General features: G+C 37.6%; 1 protein-coding gene and 1 pseudogene across 1 annotated transcript in view; one reads left to right on the top strand and one right to left on the bottom strand.

Annotated features, from left to right (window-relative positions):
- Nucleotides 1-20,969, bottom strand: part of Macrod2 (MACRO domain containing 2) — a 1,827,576-nt gene that overhangs the window by 1,485,041 nt on the left and 321,566 nt on the right. The gene's annotated exons all lie outside the window — the stretch shown is intronic.
- On the top strand, nucleotides 9,134-10,667 carry LOC105981434 (annotated as a pseudogene).

The raw sequence follows: 20,969 nt of genomic DNA on the forward strand, positions 1-20,969 counted from the left end.
GCAGAGTTCAGGCCCCACAACCAGACCCCCTAAAAAATAAAAAAATAAAAAATAAAGACCTGGAGTATAATAATTCAATACTATTATTAATTTTACTTACTTCTCTATTCATTTTTATTTTCAATTGCTTATTGAACATCTTCACCTGTATATTCTGTTGCTAATTCAGATTCAATATGTTCTGTGCATCATTAGCATTAGGTATGACTGACTATAAAAAGAAAATCCAAAAAATACCAGTGGCTCAGAGCAGATGTTTGGTTCCCCATCATATAAATACATAAAAGGATATAAGTAGTGTAGGGCTGATTTGGCCTCCCTCATCATTAGAAATTCTTTCACATGACTTACACCCCTCAAAGTCACCTCAGAATCCAAGACTGCTGCTGGGCCTCCATGTGTTTAGATGGCAGGTGGTAAAAAATAAAAAAGTGGGGCAGGGGGGTGGGGGCAAAGAGAAAGGATATATCCTCACATGAATCTCTGCCTCACAGGCAGCTTTCTTAGAGGCCTAACACAACATGCTGCCCAGAGCATAGTCACATGGATACAACCAGCCTCAAGGGAAGCTGGAAAAAATCATCTCTAACTGGATAAAGTATAGGCCTAAATGTAAGTAAGCATTCAATACTAAAAAATAAAAGGAGAACAAATATTGGATGCTATGTAGCCAAGAGATAGATATTCCCAGAGCAGGAGTGGGAGTTGGGGGATGGGGGGACGGTTCATTTCATCTCAAATCCCACCTATACCATCTTCAAAGATCTGTTCCAGGCAACCCTTCCTTGAAGCTTTCTGTTTCCCAAACTTTAATTGCCTGATCCTTACTTGATCTCTCCCTATGACATAATTTCTTCCTTCTCTTGGAGATATTAAATACATTGTCACACTGTATGCTTCTGAGAATAAACCTTGTACTTGATTTTACTATAAGCATAAAATTTTCACTTCATAAAGACAATGAATGAGAAGACTATAAGAACAATGGATATTTAAAGGCTACACAAATCATTCTAGTTATAAATTATACAGGTCTGTCATGGTATAAAAGAAATAAATAACAAGAAATCTGAGCTGGTCAATAGCACTGGCTTTAGAAATGGGTGGTTGGAAGAATATTGAACAAACAGCTGTGGAAGGAAACTAATCATCAGGACAGGAAAAAAAAAAATAGTCCCAGAGTTGGTCTGTGGTGGAGCAGTTTTCATAACTGACATCTGGAGGTAAAATGAAAACCAAAGAACTTCTGGATCTGGCAGAGGGTTGGTGGCTTTTCCCAGCCACATCTAAAACATTATTGGCAGACAGCCATAAGCAGAGCAAGGAGCTGATTGGCTTAGAAGCAGAATCTAGAGAAATGTGGTGAAGCCAAGACTGGCAGGAGAAAGAACAAAACCTTTCATCTTTCTACTCTCTGCAACTAGCAAAAGGTTATCAAGGGAAGAAGTGGCCTTGTGAAAATTAATAAAGGATATGATGTGCTCTGATCTGAATATGATGTGTCTATTCTAAACCTCAGGTGGAAATCTAATTCCCTGGTAACCTGTTGAGAGCTGGGACCAGATAAGACATCTAAGAGATGATTAGAGCTCTGCCTTCATGATTGGATTCATCTACTCATGGGATTAAAGACTAATGGATGAGTGGATTAATGGTTACCACAGTGTAGGACTGCCAAAAGATCCAGGTTCACGAGGGGACTTTCAGGCTCTTTGTCCCTTGCCATAGTTCCTCAACAAGGATTCAGAGGTGTCTCTCAATCTTGGACCAGAGCCATGAGCAAAATAAAATCTCTTTTTCTTACAATTTAGCCACTTCTGTAAGATGGGACTGCAAGATTTTCTTTCTATGGAAATTCTGGCATCTTGGTGAGTGCTCTGTCTCTCAAGTAGACAATAGGGCTTCGAAGAATTTGTAGGGGTTTTTCCTTATGGTATTACATCCTGTCATCATTTTATCTCTATTTGTTTTCTTTGCATTAGTAACAAGTAACACAAATGTTGGGGATCTCACGCACACACCACAAGATTCATAGACCTAGATATTAAACAGTTTAAATTCACCTCCCTCTCCAGAAAACTGAGGCATTGTCTGCACCCAGGCCTTTTCATGAATGGTGGGGTATATTGATAAAACTGTGTCCAGTTGTGTGAATAGTGAATGTCTCATGAGGAAAAGTCAGGGGTACTTTGTGGGGTTCCTGTTGGAGGAGGGGCTTAGGAAGTGACCTCATCCTTGACAAGACTAGAGAACTTGGAACCCGGGTAGCCAGGCAGCCATATTCCAAAGCTGCCCCTAACTGGCAAACTTGCCCAGCGACAGCAAGGAAAACGCCATGTTTTCTTGTTGTTTTCCGATTTTCACAGGTTCAGACTCCAGGAGATCCTGCAGAGAGCGCCTAGTGGACACCTGCAGACACTGGATCAACCCCCGAACCAGACCCAAACCCCAGAGCAGACCCAGAAGAAGATTCTGGCCCTTTGTCTGGAGAGACCGGCAGGTGACTTCTGTCAGTCCTGCCCAGGACAGCAGGGATGGGGACCCTGCTGTGATTCCTCCACGCCAATCCCAGGTGCCAACTGCGGTGGACGCCCATTGGGCTGAGCCCACTCCACTGAAGGTGAAGCTGTGTTGGGCTGCGGCAGCAGCAGCTGAAGAATCAGCATGGGCTCCAGCTGCCATGGATGCCAAGATGGCCACTTCATCTCAGACAGGTGAATCTCCAGTTGGGCCTGAAGAAGGGCCACTGCTGCCTTGCTCCCATGTGGGTCTCCTGGTGGATCTGCCTCTAGCCGCCGAGACAGATGGTACCCCACCAGAGGCATCATCTGAAGAGGCACAACTGGGAGGAGCCGCTCTGCATCTCCACGATCTGCCCATGGCGTGTGCTGGCGCCTCTCCATCCAAGGCAGAGGAGGAAGAAAGAGCGCAGGGCGCAGTCCCTGTGGCTCTCACTGTGGCTCCGCCCTCACCACTTGAGGAAGCACAGTTTTCACCCGCAGAGGTGGCTGAAGGGGCACGACAGGGGGCAGATGATCTGTATCTGGAGGATTTTGTGTCCACAGCATCTGAGACAGACTCTCCTGCCCCTGTGTCAGAAGAGGAAGAGCCTCAACTGGCTGCAGCCGAGCTTGATCTGCGCAGTGTATCTGACACAGACGCCATTCCACCAGAGGAAGAGGAGGAAATTCCATCACATGCTAAAGCAGTTTGGCATCACGAGGCGTCTCTGACCAATGCGTATGAAGAGAATCCTCTGCCACCAGTAGCTGATGTCTGAAGAAGCAGTTCTCAACACTGACCTCTATCTCAAAATTGCCCAGGTCACTTGGACATTTGGACTTCTCATCTGTGACAGTCCTCCCTGCTCCTGAGATACCTTAGCAGGCTCTACAGACTTTGTCCTTTTCTCATATAGACCCACCCTGACTGGCAGAAAGCAACTTAGCTCCAGCAGATAAATCTTACTGTAATTGTAATTAAAATATTGGCACAACTTTGGGTGTGGACATAGAGACTTTAGAAATTCCTGAGCTCTACTGAATACCAGCTCAAGCACTAGAAGTCTTTTCCTTCTCCTTGAAGGTTATTTGCTGGTTTTTTTCCCCTCGGTTTTTCTATATGTAATTTTAACTACTGATAATAAAAGTTTACTTTTACCTTTTTTTAAAAGAAATAAATATGTTTATAGAGAAACAATTTCTTACAATTTTTGGAATGACTACCTTGGGGGTTCATTTTAAATGAAATAGTACATGAAGCCTAAATATCATTAACTGTTTGGCTTAAGTAGTTTGGGAAGGTTAGAACTCTCAAATCATTAGTAATAGGGCAGAAAGAGTACCTAATTTATCTTTCTAAAGAAGTAAGTGCAATATATTGAGAAGCAATTCCTCATTGTAGATTTCCTCAATTTAGTTGTATAGCCAACCATTACAATATTATACTTCCCTTTGAGGATTTTGGAAGGACCAAAATGACCTCAATCAAAAGAAAACAAGTATCTATGAACCAACCAGAAAGTGAAGAGCCCCAAAGAATCAGAAAGTATGTAGGTAGACAATCAAGCTTCACTCTTGGAAAGTACTCACCCATTCGAATGAACACAGGAATTGGATATTCCTGATCCCATTTAAATGGCCATATTTGCCTTCACTGTTAGTAAATGTACAAGTAAGTTAATTCAAGTGATTACCTATAAGATGATTCTACATCTACACATCTCTACCTGGCACTATTACTTTATTCAAAGATAATAATAATGCTGCAAATTAAGAGGTATCCTTTTGTAACATAAAACCAATTTCATGGGCTGGGAAAGTGGTTCAGTGGTAGAGTGCTTGCATGCATGCATGCATGAAGCCCTGGGTTCAATTCCTCAGCACCACATTAGCAGAAAAAAACAAAGCTGGAAGTGGTGCTATGGCTCAAGTGGTAGAATGCTAGCCTTGAGCTGAAGAGCTGAGCAACAGTGCCCAGGCCCAGCGTTCAGGCCCATGACTGGACCAAAAAAAAAAAAATTTCATGTGGATAAACAGAATAAAATTATCAGGAAGATGAAATTTATCACCAGTATACCTACTCAGTAAAGGTAACAACAAACATTTCTCATTTTTCTTAAAAAAACAGACAAACTTTAATTTTCTATTTCCTTTTCTACAATCTAAACCTTAATCTAAAATATTAGACTTAGAGATTCTGCCCTACTATGAGATTAAGGTGGTTGTGCAGTTAAAATACAATTAATAATACTAAGCAATATGCTTTTTATGCTAATAATACTACTGTCATACATACAAATTAGCATACCAAGATTTTTAGAGGCCTACATCATTAAGAGAATGCAGTTTGGTATAAAATGATTGGTTATTATACCACTACTAATCTGCCTTGGTATTTTTTTTTATCTGTGTTCAACCCATTAAAAACTGAATTTTAGCCTAGTGCTAGTGGCTGACTCTTGTAATCCTAGCTACTCAAGAAAATGAAATCTGAAGACCATGGTTCGAAGCCAGCCAGGACAGGAAAGTCCATGAGATTCTTATCTCCAACCACCAAAAAGGCACTAGCACTCTACCATTTGAGCTACAGCTCCAATTCTTACTTTTTGGTGGTAACTGTTAATAAAAAGTCTCTCATGCACTTTCCTGACTAGGCTGGCTTTGAACTGTGATCCTCAGATCTCAGCCTCCTTAATAGATGAGTTTACAAATGTGAGCGATTGGTGCCTGGCTTTAAGTCATTATTTTAAGCTACAAGGAGTCAGGGATTAACTAAGGACTTTGAACTTGGCCATTTGATAAAAAGAAAAAAGAACATCAGTTATTTTAGGTATGGCTTCTAGACCATCATACAATTAAAAAGGTGAAATCATCCAGTACAGGAAAATTTTTCTAAAAGAATGCACCCAAACTAGATAACAGGATGATTTGTCACATTTTATGGGTATGATTGTATATGTGTGTATACACACATGTGATATATTAAGGTAAATGCAATAATATTGCATTATTTGTATTTACTTTATATGGTAGATTGATATTATTGGTCTTGTGTGTTATCAGCTAAAAGAAGAAATCATGAGAGAAGCAGGAGATGCAGAATTAGGAAAAACTCAAAAACTTTCAGAGGCCAGAAATAAGGCCAAGAATGACAGTAAATAACACAGACAAATCTTCGGAGAAGTCAAATAACTCAAGGATCAAAGCCTACTGTGGATTTCTCAGCACAAAAGTGTCTTTAGTGAGAGCTGAGGGATGCTGACTGTTAACCAGAATGCATGAGAAGAAAGAGAATGAAAAGAATTTATTATAAAAGGTGTGTGGTCGAATATGACTTACCTCCAAGATAATTGGGAGTTTGAGGTCATCCAAGTCAAAGTTAGTAAGACCCTATCCCAACAACAACAACAATAACAACAACAAACAACAGCAGCAGCAAAAACAGAACTAAAGCTGGGGACATAGCTCAAGTTATATAGCAATTGCCTAGCAAAAGCACAAAGCTTTGGGTTCAATCCCCAGTAGTGAAATAGAAAAAAATAAAATAAGAAAGAAAAGGGGCTGGGAAGGTAGCTCAGTGGTAGCGTGCTTGCCTCGTATGCATGAAGCCCTGGGTTCAATTCCTCAGCACCACATAAGCAGAAAAAACAACGGAAGTGGTGCTGTGGCTCAAGTGGTAGAGTGCTAGCCTTGAGCTGAAGAGCTGAGGGACAGCGCCCAGGCCCAGGTTCAAGCCCTACGACTGACAAAAAAAAAAAAAAAAAGAAAGAAAAGAAAAAGAGGAAAGGTAATTAGAGGGGGAAATAAAGGACAGTATTTGAATTAATGATGAAATGAAGCGCAAAATAGCCAACCAAATGAATATTGATCAATTCTAAATTTTAAAAGGAATTGATTGTATTGATAATATGTTCACTGAGAAATAAGAGGAAAGAATTCTTTGCTTACAAATTCTTCACTCAGAGATGAGTGAAAGATTAAAGCCAAAAAAAGATCAGCTTAAAATCACACTCCCTAAATCAATAGGATACCCAGATTTCATTCTTGGACCTGTCTTAGCCAATCAAACATCTCTCTTCAAAGATAGAAAATAAAACAAAAGCTTTCTGGACAGTTGGCAGAGGAAATACACAATGCACATAGATTAGGTAAATGTTATGGATGCTGAACCACATCTTTGTTCTCAATGCTAGTGCTTCCCTGTTTAGGAGAAACTAGACAGTCTAGTCCCTGGAATATCTGATGAGCTCAAGTTAAAAAACTCAAAATTCTAACTCTGAAGTTTCTCTAATTAAATGCCTTAAATTAATTGTCTTACAAAACTCTCCATTTTGTCTTATTAAAAACTTTTAATCTAGCTTCTTTGTCTCTTAAATTGTACATGTCAGCATACAGACAAATATTACAAAATAGCTGAGGAAATCCATTAATAATAATAAATTTTAAAATTAAGCAGACAGTGGCTCATGTCTGTAATCCTAGTTACTCAGAAGGCTGAGATCTGAAGATGATGGTTTAAAGCCAGTGTGGGCAGGAACGTTGGTGAGATTCTTATGTCTGATTTTTTTTTTTCCACCGAAAGCCAGAAGAGGAGCTGAGGCTCAACTGGTAGAATGCTAGCCTTGAGCACAGAAGCTCAAAGACAGCACTCAGGCCTTGAGTTCAACCTGCCAAGGCCAACATTTTATAAAAGGGAAACAAAGCTAGATGCTGAAAGCCTTGCATTCAAGAGGCTAAGACCTGAAAGCCAGCCATAACAGAAAAGTTGAAGACTTCATCTCCAATTAACCAGCACAAATGTGAGGGGCATGGTTTAAGTGACAAAGTTGTGAACAAAAAAAGCTGAATGACTGTAAAGCCATGAGTTCAAACCCTGGTACTAGCAAAAAAAAAAAAAAAAAAAGCGCAAACTGATCAAATGAGTAGCAACAAAACTTTCAGTAGCATGCTTTTAATATCAGGGAGATATGAAAAGATTTGCAACCATGACATAAAAGACAAGACAATTTTTAAATAGAGATAAAAAGAATAAAAGAGATGAACATTTACTAATAACTCTATAAATATAAATGTAAAAGAAAAAGTCTTGGAAATAAAACTTACAATAGCAAAGTATAAAATGCAAAATACACAAGTATAACATATAACAGAAAAAGTCTATCCCAGTAGATCCAATAGCAAACTGTACAAATTCTATAAGGATAAATAGGCATGATTAAAAATATATCAGCAACATAGTTCTAAATTTTTCCCTGTGTAAAAAGAACATGCAGTACAGAGGGAATGTGTTTCAAGAAGCTAACCCCAGTGGATAAAGATAGATCTATGGACTGGGAAGGTGGCTCAGTGGTAGAGCGCTTGCCTTGCATGACTGAGGCCCTAGCTTCGATTCCTCAGCACCACCTAAGCAAAAAGAAAAAAGCCGGAAGTGGCGCTGTGGCTCAAGTGGTAGAGCGCTAGCCTTGAGCTGAAGAGCTGAGGGACAGTGCCCAGGCCCAGAGTTCTGGCCCCACAACCGGACCCCCCTCAAAAAAAAAAAAGATCTATATTAAGGCACACTTTTGAGAAATTTCAGGGCCTGAGTGTACTATGAACTAGCAAAATGAAAAGGAAAAACAATTTCCAAAATACTGTGAGAGAATTCAACCTAGAACTCTATTGTCAGTGAAACCACCAACAAAACAAAAAGGAAGAACAAAGATTTTCAGATTCAAAATGACAAAAATTTGAGGTCCAAATTTCTTAGAAAGATACAAAGGGATGAGTGGCACCAAAATGAGTACATGAAATTACAAATGAGCAGAGCGGAGGGTATAGGAAGCAAAAGAAGACAAGAGAGAGGGGAAGAGACTTCCCATGATGGAAATAAGGAAGATGCCAGGATAACCAAGAGTATGGGTCAAAGCTACAGGATAACTGGTTCAGAGGTCAGAAAGTTCCAGAAGAGATCTCATGAAAAGAACAAGTGATAGAATACCAAATTTTTCTGAATACCTCGAGAGAATATTTAATTAACAGACAAAAATCTGGATTGTATTAACAATAAGCACAAAGAAAATCAAGCAAATATTTACAAATGCAACAATTAGCTCAGGGGAAATTAGGGTTGCACAAGAAAGGGAAGGGAAAAGGGGAAGGGGAAGGGGAAAGGCAGAAGAGGATAGAAAAGAAAGGAGGATCGATAGATAGTCTGTGCTTGAATAGCTTTTTCATAGATAAAATAATATATTTATTGGTGCATAGTTTCTGAACATAGCAATATATTCCTATATCACCATTTTTATGTAATTATACAAGAAAGCTGAATGATAGGAAAGGTCCAGTTTATTAGGGAATACTATGGGGAAATGGAACAAAGATAAATTGGCTGAAAACTGAACTCAAGAAACATAGTTACAACAATGCTTGATAAGAAATGTACTCATTATCTTGCCCATGTAATTGTAATGCCACTGGACAGTATTTTCACAATAAAAAAAGAAACATAGTTACAAACGTGCATTTTAGAGATATAACGCTAAATATCAAAACAAAAGGCAAATATTGGGTAAAAATTATTTTTTTAACTGCTCTCTTTAGAAAATTAAGAAAGGGGCGTGAGAGCAGAGTCCGAGTGGCGACCTCGAAGAGTCATGGCCGGACAAGCATTTAGGAAGTTCATTCCTCTGTTTGACCCAGTGTTGGTTGAAAGGCATGCAGTAGAAACTGTAACCAAAGGAGCATTATGCTTCCAGAACAGTCTCAAGAAAAAGTATTGCAAGCCATAGTAGTGGTTGTGGGATAGGGCTCTAAAGGAAAGGGTGGAGAGATTCAGCCAGTTACTGTGAAAGTGGGAGATAAAATTATTCGCCCAGAATATGGAGGCACCAAAGTAGTTCTAGATGACAAGGATTATTTCTTATTTAGGGATGGTGACATTCATGTAAATAATTTCCATATCTCCCTTTTATAATAAACTGATGGTAACTAAGCTAATGATATCCTTGTCTCCAAAATTTAATTTCACTGTTCTGGTATAAACATTTCCAAATAAAACATGTAAATAAAAAAAAAGAAACTTAAGAAAGGGAATTTGAACTACTGCTGTCACTTAGGCTACTTCAAGTAAACATGAAATAAACATTAGGGTAAGCAAATCAAATATTTACATGAATAATGTTATTGTGCATGCCCAGAGTTAGTTGAGACCTGAGAAGGAGCAAAGTGAATTAAGTTGTCTGGGTTGAAAAGGAATAAGGAATTCAATGTGATTAATATTTTTTATTCTTAAAATAATGCTTTTTACTCAAACTTCCATTGACTATTTTCAACTCCTCTAGATACTCTACTAGGTAAAGAAACCCCTATTTAAGGCTTCTATGATTCAAGCAAAGTGTCTCCTAACAGCTGGTAATTTAAAGGAGCACACAGGCACTTAGGGAATGACTTTGTGCTGGGCCATAAGTGAGTAAAAATAAAAGCACAATAATTCATTTTGAAATTCAGCAAAAGCCTTGCTAGTGTCTTAGGAAAAAATTCTAAGAGAATACTAAGAACATTTTTGTGCCAACTAATTGGATAGGCTAGATGAAACAGTCAATTTCTCAGAAACCCAATGTCTGCCAAAAATGAACATTGAGGACATAGAAAATCTGGACAGACCTATAACTAGTACAGACATTGAATCAGTAATCAAAAATCACTCAACAGGAAAAGCATAGGACCAGATGGTTCCATGTGTATCCACTAAACATTTGTAGGAGAAATAAAACCAAATCTTTCCCTTCCTGTAATCTTAGCTATAAATAAGGCTGAGATGGGAAGATCACTGTTTGAGGTCAGCCAAAGCAAACGTAAACATTATCTCAAAAATAAGCTGGAAATGGTAGTTCACATCTGTCATCCAAACTAGGTAGGAGTGGAGGTAGAAAGACCATGACCTCAGGCTTACATAGCAAAATATGTGAGATCCTACCTGAAAAATAAAGGCAAAAAGACATGGAGTTATGACCCAAGCTGTAGAGTGCTTGTCTAAGAAGCTCTGAGTCCTGAGAGTCCAAACCCCAATACTTTCCCCTACTCCTTGCCCAAAAGGATGAAGGCGAATACAGCAGACCAATATTCTTCAGCAATACTGATGCAAAACTCAGCAAACTACTAGCAGACAAAATCCAGCACCATATTTAATGGAATATATACCAAGATCAAGTGGGGTTCAGATAAATTTAGATAAACTGGACTTTAAGTATAAATCTATGGTGTGCCAAATTACATTTTCAGGAGAAAATTTAACCACAGGATGAAGAGGAAATACTTGCAAAATCAAGTATTTTGTAAGGGAGTAATTAGATAGATAGATAGATTTTATATGTATATATATATACATATATATAACACAAATTCCTGTCTCAAAGCAAACAACTCATATATGTGTCAAAAGCATAGATAAAACTTACACTAAGAGACACAAGCCACTCACACAAGGGCAAACATTGTGTGATGTCATGAGTGCAAAGGCAGATTCTTAGGGAAAAGAATTAGAACAAAACTCCCAGTGTCTAGGAAGAAGGAGAAATGAGTATATAATAATGGAAAATACAGAAAATGGCTAGTGGTTATAAAATATTTTGAATCCATTTAATGCTAATTACTTACACACTTAAAATGGTAAATGTTAAATTTTATTTTATGTGGATAAGCCATGGTAAAATGACTTTGATTTCCTAATTGTGCTATAATTATTGTACAGTTATTTAATATGTTACAATATTTTCTCTGAATTATTACTGGCAACTGCCTTTGAATCTATACATATCTTGTTATAAAAAGTTTTCTAATCTACTTTCCCTGTGAAATTTCTAAATCTACATATATATGCGTGTGTATGTGTGTGTGTATGTATATATATATATTTAAAAACTTAAAAGCCACACAGAAATGTTGGGATATTCAATGAAACTACTTCTTTAAAAGTGTTAATATACAAGTTAAGCCCACAGTTCTAGATATTCAGGAAGCTAAGATCTTGGGATCACTGTAGAAAAAGACTCCTTATCAGCCCAGGCTAAAAAGTCCAAGATACTCTTATCTCCAATTAACCACCAAAAAAGCCAGAAGTGGATCAATAGCTCAAGTTGTAGCCTTGAGCAAAAAGCTAATGAACAATGTCTTGGCCCTAGTACTGATACATATAAAAATGTAATATGCAAATTTAGCAGTAATTAAGTAAATGAGCTATATGGGAAAGAACATAAAGTGTGTTCTGCCATGTGATGCCTGTATTACTTCTATTATAAAGACAAAATGAGTTGTCAAGAAAGACAAAATGAATTGTCCCGGATAAAAATTATTTTTTGAGATTGGGAGGGCAAGGAAGGAAGAGAGAAGTAATTAATTAAAGGTTCAAATAAATGGTGGATCAAAATGGAAGTTGGGCCTCAATACTTACTAGTACACAAAATATAATGTTGTGTATTATTCCAACAAAGAATGCAAAGTATCTCCCCTTCTGAAATAATAATAATTCCAAGTGTTCTAAATGAAAACACATGGCAAATGTTAAAGTCAAAGTTAAAATGTTAAAGCCTAGTTAAAACTGTTTCCTGAATTTATATAAGGACATGAAGTCTGTCAATTATTTGGGCCAACTATTTGTAGAACTATTAAATTTCTAAGAAAAGTTTTCCTGGCAATGACCTATATAAGAATGTTACACTTATTAACATACTAGTTCTGATAGTAAGGTCTCACACAGATCCCTTCAACTTTAACAGAGTTGTAGTAAGACTTATCCTAGAACCCAAGTGGATAGTTTCAAAACAAGGCTGAAATTGATCTGTCATCAACAGCTGAAATGAAGAAAAAGGCTAGTTCACTTTAGATTTGTATTAAAAATCTTAGCATTCACCACTAGTTTATTTTTAAATGATTCCTATACTATGAATTAACAATACTAATTTCCTTCTGGAATATCAACAATTTAATTTTAAATAAATACCTAAGTTATCCCTTTATTCCACATGTAAAAGAGACAGATCTGTTCTGCTTACCACCACATTCATCAGTCGAAAAGACAAAAATTTAGCACTTCAACTCTCATATTAAGGAAAAATACATGAGTAACTTGAGAGAATCTTCATTTACAGTTTAATACAGTTGAAAAACCTGAGTCAAATTTTCGCTGACACACACAAAAAAAATTACCTGTCAAAATTGCAAACTCCTGATTTATAACAGAAAAAGTAAAGCAACGCTAACTAGAGGGTGCTGATATAATTTCTAAAATCCATCATGTCTCACATGTATCATTTTTCTCAAGGACTGTTAAGTGCTACTGTACAATGTATTTTTTAACAGTCTAAAATCATTTTGAGAAACTCAACCCTGAGCCTGACTATGATGGACAAGTTTTCAAGGAAGGACTCCAAACTGAACTAATACAACACTCAATCTCAAATACAGGTCAAGTTTAGTCAGAGACTCCATCTTCTTGCTGTAATGTGGAAAACCAATGCAAAGTTCAAATGTTTCCTGTGTGCCATTGAAGCATTTTGCCCAATATTCTGTAGTCAAAGTCCAAGCATTAAATTTTTTACTTGAAATGAACAAATTTGTAAACAGAGAAATGTCAGGTAGCCACCCCCAGATGCACAGTCAATGAAAAAGAACTGGATGCAGAGAAATGATACCAGGAAACACCAGTAATAAGATGTATGAATTCTTGACTCTATTCAGAGTTCAAAATAGGCGATCAGGTAAGGAGCGATTTTTCTGTCATTTCTGTCTGGCTAATGCTCTGTAGGAAATAATATCATAGTTGTATTCAATTTCCTTTAGAAAGCATTTCATCTTCCTGTTGCATGCAGTTTTAGTGTAGTTTTCAATGTATCAGTCTTCTCAGATTCTTAGACAGACATTTATTTTTGTATTGTATAAATATAGATTATTGCCATAAAAGCAGTTTGCTTCAATATAAAATGCAAACTTTTAATGTTATAAGCTAAAACATAGAACTCCAAATAGGAATAATAAGAAAAAAATTAAGGGGCTGGGAAGGTGGCTCAGTGGTAGAGTGCTTGCCTTGCATGCATGAGGCCCTGGGTTCGATTCCTCAGCACCACATGAGCAAAAAGAAAAAAAAGCCAGAAGTGGCGCTGTGGCTCAAGTGGTAGAGCGCTAGCCTTGAGCTGAAGAGCTGAGGGACAGCGCCCAGGCCGAGTTCAGGCCCCACGACCAGACCCCCCCCAAAAAATTAAATAATTCTAAAATCTAGGGAGAAAAATGAAGCTATATGATCAATCTATCTATATCTGTCTCTCTATATAAATATCTCTCATACAGAGAGGGCATGTCCATATGTGTTTAATGAATTCCCTGAACTATAACAAGTGATTGATACTCCTTAGCCAATGAATACAGCATCTTACCCTGGAAACATCTTATCCATGAGAGCTCAAATGCAAGGAACCAGCCTCATCTTCTCCATGACCAACAAACAACCAAAGGCAGCCTGACTCCAACTACACAACTGAGTACTGTTAAGTAGCTACCTCAGGACAGCCTAAGACTGCCAAAGAATCCTTGATACCAGCCCAGAACCGAATTCCTAGTTCGTTGCCTAGCACATACATAATGGCTAATCGCTATTAAATAAGGAAGGAGAGCAAGGCCAAATTAAATTGATATGTGTTTATAAAGGGGCAATTTCTATAATACTGAAGTGCATTTTTTTTGACAAAACCAATACTTTGAACTGTTGGCCTCCAGACTGCTTGGGACAGGCTTACCTGGCTAGTACTCTCACACTTGAGCCACACCACTTACACATTATTTTCTAGTAAATTTAAAGTTATTTTAAAGAACTTTTTTCTGTCTAGGCTGGCCTCAAGCTATGATCCTCTGGATCTTCATCCTCTGAGTAGCTAGGATTACAGGTGTAAACCATCAGAACCTAGCTAATTAAAGCATGGCTTTTTTTTTCTTTTCTTTTTTTGTCGGTTGTGGGCCTCAACTCTGGCCTGGGTGTGGTCCCTCAGATCTTCAGCTCAAGGCTACCGCTCTACCACTTCAGCCACAGTGCCACTTCTGGCTTTTTCTGCTTATGTGGTGCTGAGGAATCAAACCCAGGGCCTCATGCATGCAAGGCAAGCACCCTAACCACTGAGCCACCTTCCCAGCCCCACAGCATGGCTTTTATTATGACTCAACTTTCTATTTGGAGACAAAGACTCTTTTTCATGTGTTTGAAATCATTTCAAATCATTTCCTCTTTTATTTTCATAAGATTCTTGAAGTAGGAACAGATAAATAACATACATATAGATATATACAGTATATTATACATTTGTGATGCCACTATTGATTATATATCATTAAAATGCATGCACAGTTCAGTTTATAATGACTTAACAGTTTAATCATCAGCTTGAACCATGGAGAAAAATGTAGAACAGAATGCAGAAACAGGCCTGGTTTAAACCTGCATTAAGAGCTGATTGATTTGGACGCTAAAAGGCAACACAACTGAAAGTGAAACCATAACAATCTAAAGATCTCAACATCTCAAGTAAGAGAATAGAAAGCAAGTAAGCAACAGATAGGGACTGGGGAGCTCCAGCTGGACTTTGGGTATTTTTATCATGTAATTAACCTATCCTATTACTTTCCTAAGTATACCAGGAAAGGAAAGACGACATGTCTTACACCTGTTGCTGAAACTTCAATTTGTACTTTTTTCCTCTGTGTCACCAACTTATCAGTTTAATCACCACAATTATTTGCTCTTTGGACTCTGTTCCAGTTTCCTACATGGATAGTGGTTACAACTGACACTGTTTCCTTCTGCATGTAAATGTGCCCTGCATATCGGAGCTTCAGTTCAGCCAGCTCCTCTCTCCTCAGAATCCAGGAAATTTTACAAACTAAGTAGTGTCAATAATTGGATCAGTTCCAACTGAAAATCAGGGGAATGGAAGAAATACAAAGCAGCCTTTTTCTCAGTAAACCCAAACTGTATTAACACCCCAGCATGGTGTTGGTGGTTATACAATTAGCCGAGATTGCCTTTTTAAGTAAGTGTCAATATCCATGCAGAGCAAAACAGACAAATATTTAGGGGAAGTTAAAAGTTAAAGTGAACTGTAAAATTAAAAAGACATTTAGTTGGTAAAAATTAAAATTGCCATGAAGAAAGTTTCTAATATTTTACAAAATAAAGTTGTACTTTATAATTCAGTCTTCTTATGTCACAAAGCTGTTATACAACTTTTTACTCTGATTTGAATGCTCTCTCTAATAATAGTTACTTTGTATCTTAAATGAACAAGCATTTAGGGATTTTTTCAACGGAGTTTATTACACACATTCTGAAAGCCAAGCACAATTTTAAGTCCAAAAAAAAAAACAAAAACATACACACACACACACAAAACCTATATTCCTTCCTTCACAAAACTTACACTTCCTAGTGGAGAGAAATAGGTGATAAATAATTGAGCAATAGATATATAAAGATGCAATACAACAGAATATATAAAGTAATATGTGTGAGCGCGCGCGCACACACACACACACACACACACACACACACACACACATACATACATACATATCCATTTGAAGGACTTAGGAGGATGAAGTAGGTTGAGGCATGCCTGGTTTCATAGGAGTTCCAGGGCCTCAATAATAAGAGTAAACCTTCTCCTGACTTACAGAAGCTGTAGACTTCTGGTACAACAAGATAATTCCCAGCAGAGAAAACAGCAGTGCAAAGGCTCCAAGAAACTCTGAGCTCAAGATTGGAGGGGAAGTAGGAAAGTGTGACTGGAAGTGACTGAGTGAAGACCAGTATCAGGGCCTTGTAGGGCATTGTAAGAGCTTTGGCTTTTTCTCTAAGACAGGAGTTTGGTGGGAAAATATATCCTAACATAATATAAATTATTATAATATTTTTGCATGATTACTATTTGCAATACTGAGGAAGCATGTTAGCAACATGATATAACCAACGCAATCACTAATGCCAGAAAATTACTATAACAACCATTTACTGAGCAGTTAACAATGTGCTAAGTGACTTTCATATATTTGTTCATTTAATCTCCCCCAATTTGTGAAGACAGAGATAAATGCTATGTAAAACGTTAATTTGTACCTTAAACACAAAAATGCCGTACAATGGTTACATAAATTACTGGTGGCAGCAAAGCTAAGAGGTTCTCTTTAGACCAGTAGATTACATATACAAACAAACACACACAAAAACACACACATGCACACACATGTTTCTATCAGAAGATTTTATGAAAGATGAAAGAAAAGAGAAGTTATAGTGTATAACAAAACAAGAGTACATTATTGACTGGAATGGGTGAAATGGGTACAAGGCCCAAGTAGATTAAAATAAACAAAAACAAAAATAGCCAACAGTCTTCAAGATGGGTAAACATTCCCCAAAGTACTCAATAGTTTTCCATTTTTCCTAGAAAGTAAATAGCTGTAAATACAATCTTAAATTATAACAAATATGTGCTGTTGAGGACTACATAGATGCTGTTCTATTGAGAAGATGCAAGAAAGGTAAGACCAGTTCAGCTAATACCAAAAGCAGCAATGATAGACTATGGCTACCTATAGGTCATATCACGTTCTTCGGGTCAAAAGTCTACCTCTGGTTTCAAGTCTTCTAGTAGCTCCAGAGGAAGAAGTTGCCTTAGTCTCTGCCAGTTACAATCTAGGGCCATTTAGTGAATCTGATGCTGATTGTGAAAGGTTCTTTTAGCTGATTCTACTTTGTCTTTTAACCCAAACCCTCAGGAAATGTGTAACATACTTGAAAAAACTATGAGAGTAATGCTCCTGGGAATAAAGCAGAAGATGCTATGTTTAAACTTGGGGTTAATGAGAACCAAAGAGAATGTCAACAGCTGGTAAAGAAGAAATTAAAAGGAAGTGTAATTGGGAGCAGGAATTTAATCAGAGTAAAAGAATGCAGGTGACTAACCATTACCTGATCTCTGATATGAATTCACAAGAATGATTATTTTTCTTTTTTTTAGTCCCTCAGCCTCTTTGTCTTACTCCCTACCCTCCCCAGTCCTCCCCCACCCTCTCCCAACATGAATTCTCTCTTGAAAATATTACCCCCAGAATACTGGGAAATCTTGCTTCATATTGACTACAGGTCATAGAGTTTCTAGAGTAGAAGTATGGCATTTTTCTCTCAAATTAATGTCCTGGCGATTCCCCAAGGGAAGACTGCCAACTATGCCCTCATTTGTAAACAATTTAGGATCGATATAGGCAAAGTTCTCGGCATCTCAACCTGTGCCTACCGATACTTCTCTGAAACAGATAGGTGAGGGTGACCATTTCAGCAGACAATTTCTGAACACTGGGCTTAGTACAGCTATCTTGTTGGGGCTGTCCATTCTAGAAGTTAAGTGGCTCATCTGCTTAAATAGGTTTCTACCAAAAGAGCATGAAACTAGTATGGGATTGCAACTAGTTTATTTGAGTTCGGTGACAGGAGATATGAGTGCTAAATTGGGGAACTCAGCAAAGAAACAGAATAAAATATTTGTTATTTAAAAGTTTATATTTATGAGCAACTAGAGGTTAGTTTTGCTAAAGAATGTAAAAATTAATGTGCAGTATACTTCACATTTATCCAAATGGGAGGAAACAGACATATAGGATTTAGCAAATCAAAGTGTGGTTTGAAGTTTAGCAGTATTTAAAAACTTGTTAAAAAGGCAAATTCTATACAAGTTGTTTTTCAAAGATGAATCTATCTTGTATAGAGTCAGACAGTGATTTAATTTGTAATTGATCACATGATTGGACATTTGAAATGATCATCTTTGTTTTGTAATCATTTACATTGAAACAATTTTCCAGTTAGCTTTAAAAGACATACAGTGCTAATTAGCAAAATATTGATGGCAATATTTTACTGCTAGCTTACAAAATAACAAATGTTTAAAAGAATAAAATATGTGAAAATACTTGAAAAACAGGCAAATTGTGGGCCTCATCTCCTAGTAACTTATCTTCAAACAATACTCCACGAGTCCCAAACATATGAAAGTTTTAAATTAATCAAAGTAGGGTATTTATCATAAGTATCAAGCTCCCAATACTCTGGCCTGCTCCCTCTCCCTTAAGCTAAGCTGGCTCTAAAAGTCAAAGAAAACTCTCAAGCAGAGAGTAGCAGCAGCTCATTGTAATACCAACCTTAGTTTCTACCAACCAAGGCATTGGTGTATGCCTTAAGATTATGTGAAGACTACAGTTCTACTATACTTCCATATCTCCTTTAAACAATACTAACAGGTCTAATTTACTTTAGCATCTAAACTTCTCATCCCACAAATATTCGGTTAGTCCAGAAGCATTGTCTTATTCATATCCAACCAAATAGTGGTTGAAAACATTTGCTTTGAGTGAGACCAGTTTAGGCATTCCACCAAACATGGGCAGAAAAGTCAAGTGTGATAGAAACAAAACTGAAACAGACGCAACATGAAGTCTGTCTGTGATGAAGCTCACTAGTAATGCCATCTTCCCTTCCAACTTGTGTTTAAAAGAAATTATTCGATAAAGAGAGTAGAGGTCATGATAGCAATCAAATAAACCTAGACCTAAATTCCAACTTCAAGAGTTATTCGATGTGGACAACTACAGGTAATTAAATCTCTCTAGGCCTTAGGTGCCTCAATAGTAAAATTAGAAGAACATTAAAAATACAACCTAGTTGTTAAGTGATATTTGAAATATAGGGAGATATAATAGTTGTTAACAGTAAAGGCTTAGTGGACAGTAAGAAGCACTCACAATAGGAGTCAAAGACAGATGCATAGTCATGGTAAATTAGACATTTTGATAACTAGGAGACATAATGACTATGTTCTACAAACACTACTAAGGGCCTGGAGTAAATGATGATCCATGTGTAGTCCCAGCTAATAAGGAAACAGAATCTGGAAAATTTTGAATTCGGAACTAGCCCAAAGAAAAAGAGACCCTATCTTAAAAGCAAAGGGGTTAGGGGTGTGTCTCAAGTGGTAGATCAGTTGCTTAGCAAGCACAAGGTCCTGGGATAAGTCTCCAGTACTCTAAAAACGAGCAATAAAAAAAAACAGACCCTAGAGGGCTAGTGCAACTCCAAAAGAAACAGCTTATGACAAAATAAAACTTGGTCAGCCAGATGCTGATAACTCATGCCTGCAATCCTAGCTACTCAGGAGGCTGAGATCTGAAGATCTCAGCTCATAGCCAGCACAGGCAGAAAAGTCCATGAAACTTTCTTATCTCTAATTAACCACCAAAAAGCAGGAAGTATAGTTGTGGCTTGAATAGCATAGTGCTAGCCTTGGCCATATATATAGATATATATAGAGAGAGAGAGAGATACATAGATATAGATCTAGATATAGATATATGTATATAAATATATACATTCACACATATATTCTATTCACAAGAACAAAACGAGCTCAAAAATTCACATCAGAACTGAGTCAGATGTTCATGGCATGGACAGAAACAACAACAAGGTCTAAGACTATATATAGTGGTTTGGCCAACACAGGAAATATTGAATAGATAGGGTGCTTTTCACTGAGCCAAGGCCTACATCTTTAGCAAAAATAACAAACAACCCTAAAAATGAGCTCATTCTGAGGCAAATAAAGGCTTCTTCCTTGGAAAAAAAAACAAGTTGTTCTTTAGAGGCTAATCTTACTTGATCTGAAATGCCAATGCCTGTAAAACAAGCCCACATAGAGATTAAGACCTTATTCAGGGCTGGGAATGTGGCTCAGTGGTAGAGTGCTTGCCTTGCATGCATGAGGCCCTGGGCTCAATTTCTCAGCACCACATAAACAGAAAAAACTGGAATTGGTGCTGTGGCTCAAATGGGAGAAGGCTAGCCTTGAACTGAGCTGAGGTGCAGCACCCAGGCCCAGATCTGGTTCAAGCCCCAGGACTGACAATTAGAGGAAAGCTAATTATCCTATAATGCCATGTGAGTGGCTAATGGGCAAGAATAAATAATCAAATGCTTAGTGGAATCTACCCACTCACATTCCCTTTGAGTTCTCTCAGGTCCTATATCACCATGAAAAAGTGATTGAGATCCTAGTAGTTGAACATCAGAAATAATGTCTTATCTAGAAGACTGTGCAAGTAAGCAAATGCTACCTTTAGGCATTTAAACAAATGTGGAAACTTCATTTTCTAGGCTTCTTTCAAAGAGAAATTTGGTAGAGAAAGGAAATCAGATACTTACAATGCTGTTTACAAAATCATTGAAGATTATATACTCTGCTTAGCATATACAAAGCCTAGAGTTCCAGGAACAAGACAAGGATGCCCACTCTCTCCACTCCTTTTCAATCTAGTATTAGAATGCCTAGCTACAGCAATAAGACAAGATGCAGACATAAAGGGGATCCAAATAGGGAAAGAAGAAATAAAACTCTCCCTCTT

Source organism: Dipodomys ordii, unplaced genomic scaffold (assembly GCF_000151885.1).
Source record: "Dipodomys ordii isolate 6190 unplaced genomic scaffold, Dord_2.0 Scaffold13, whole genome shotgun sequence".
Taxonomy (NCBI): Eukaryota; Metazoa; Chordata; class Mammalia; order Rodentia; family Heteromyidae; genus Dipodomys; species Dipodomys ordii.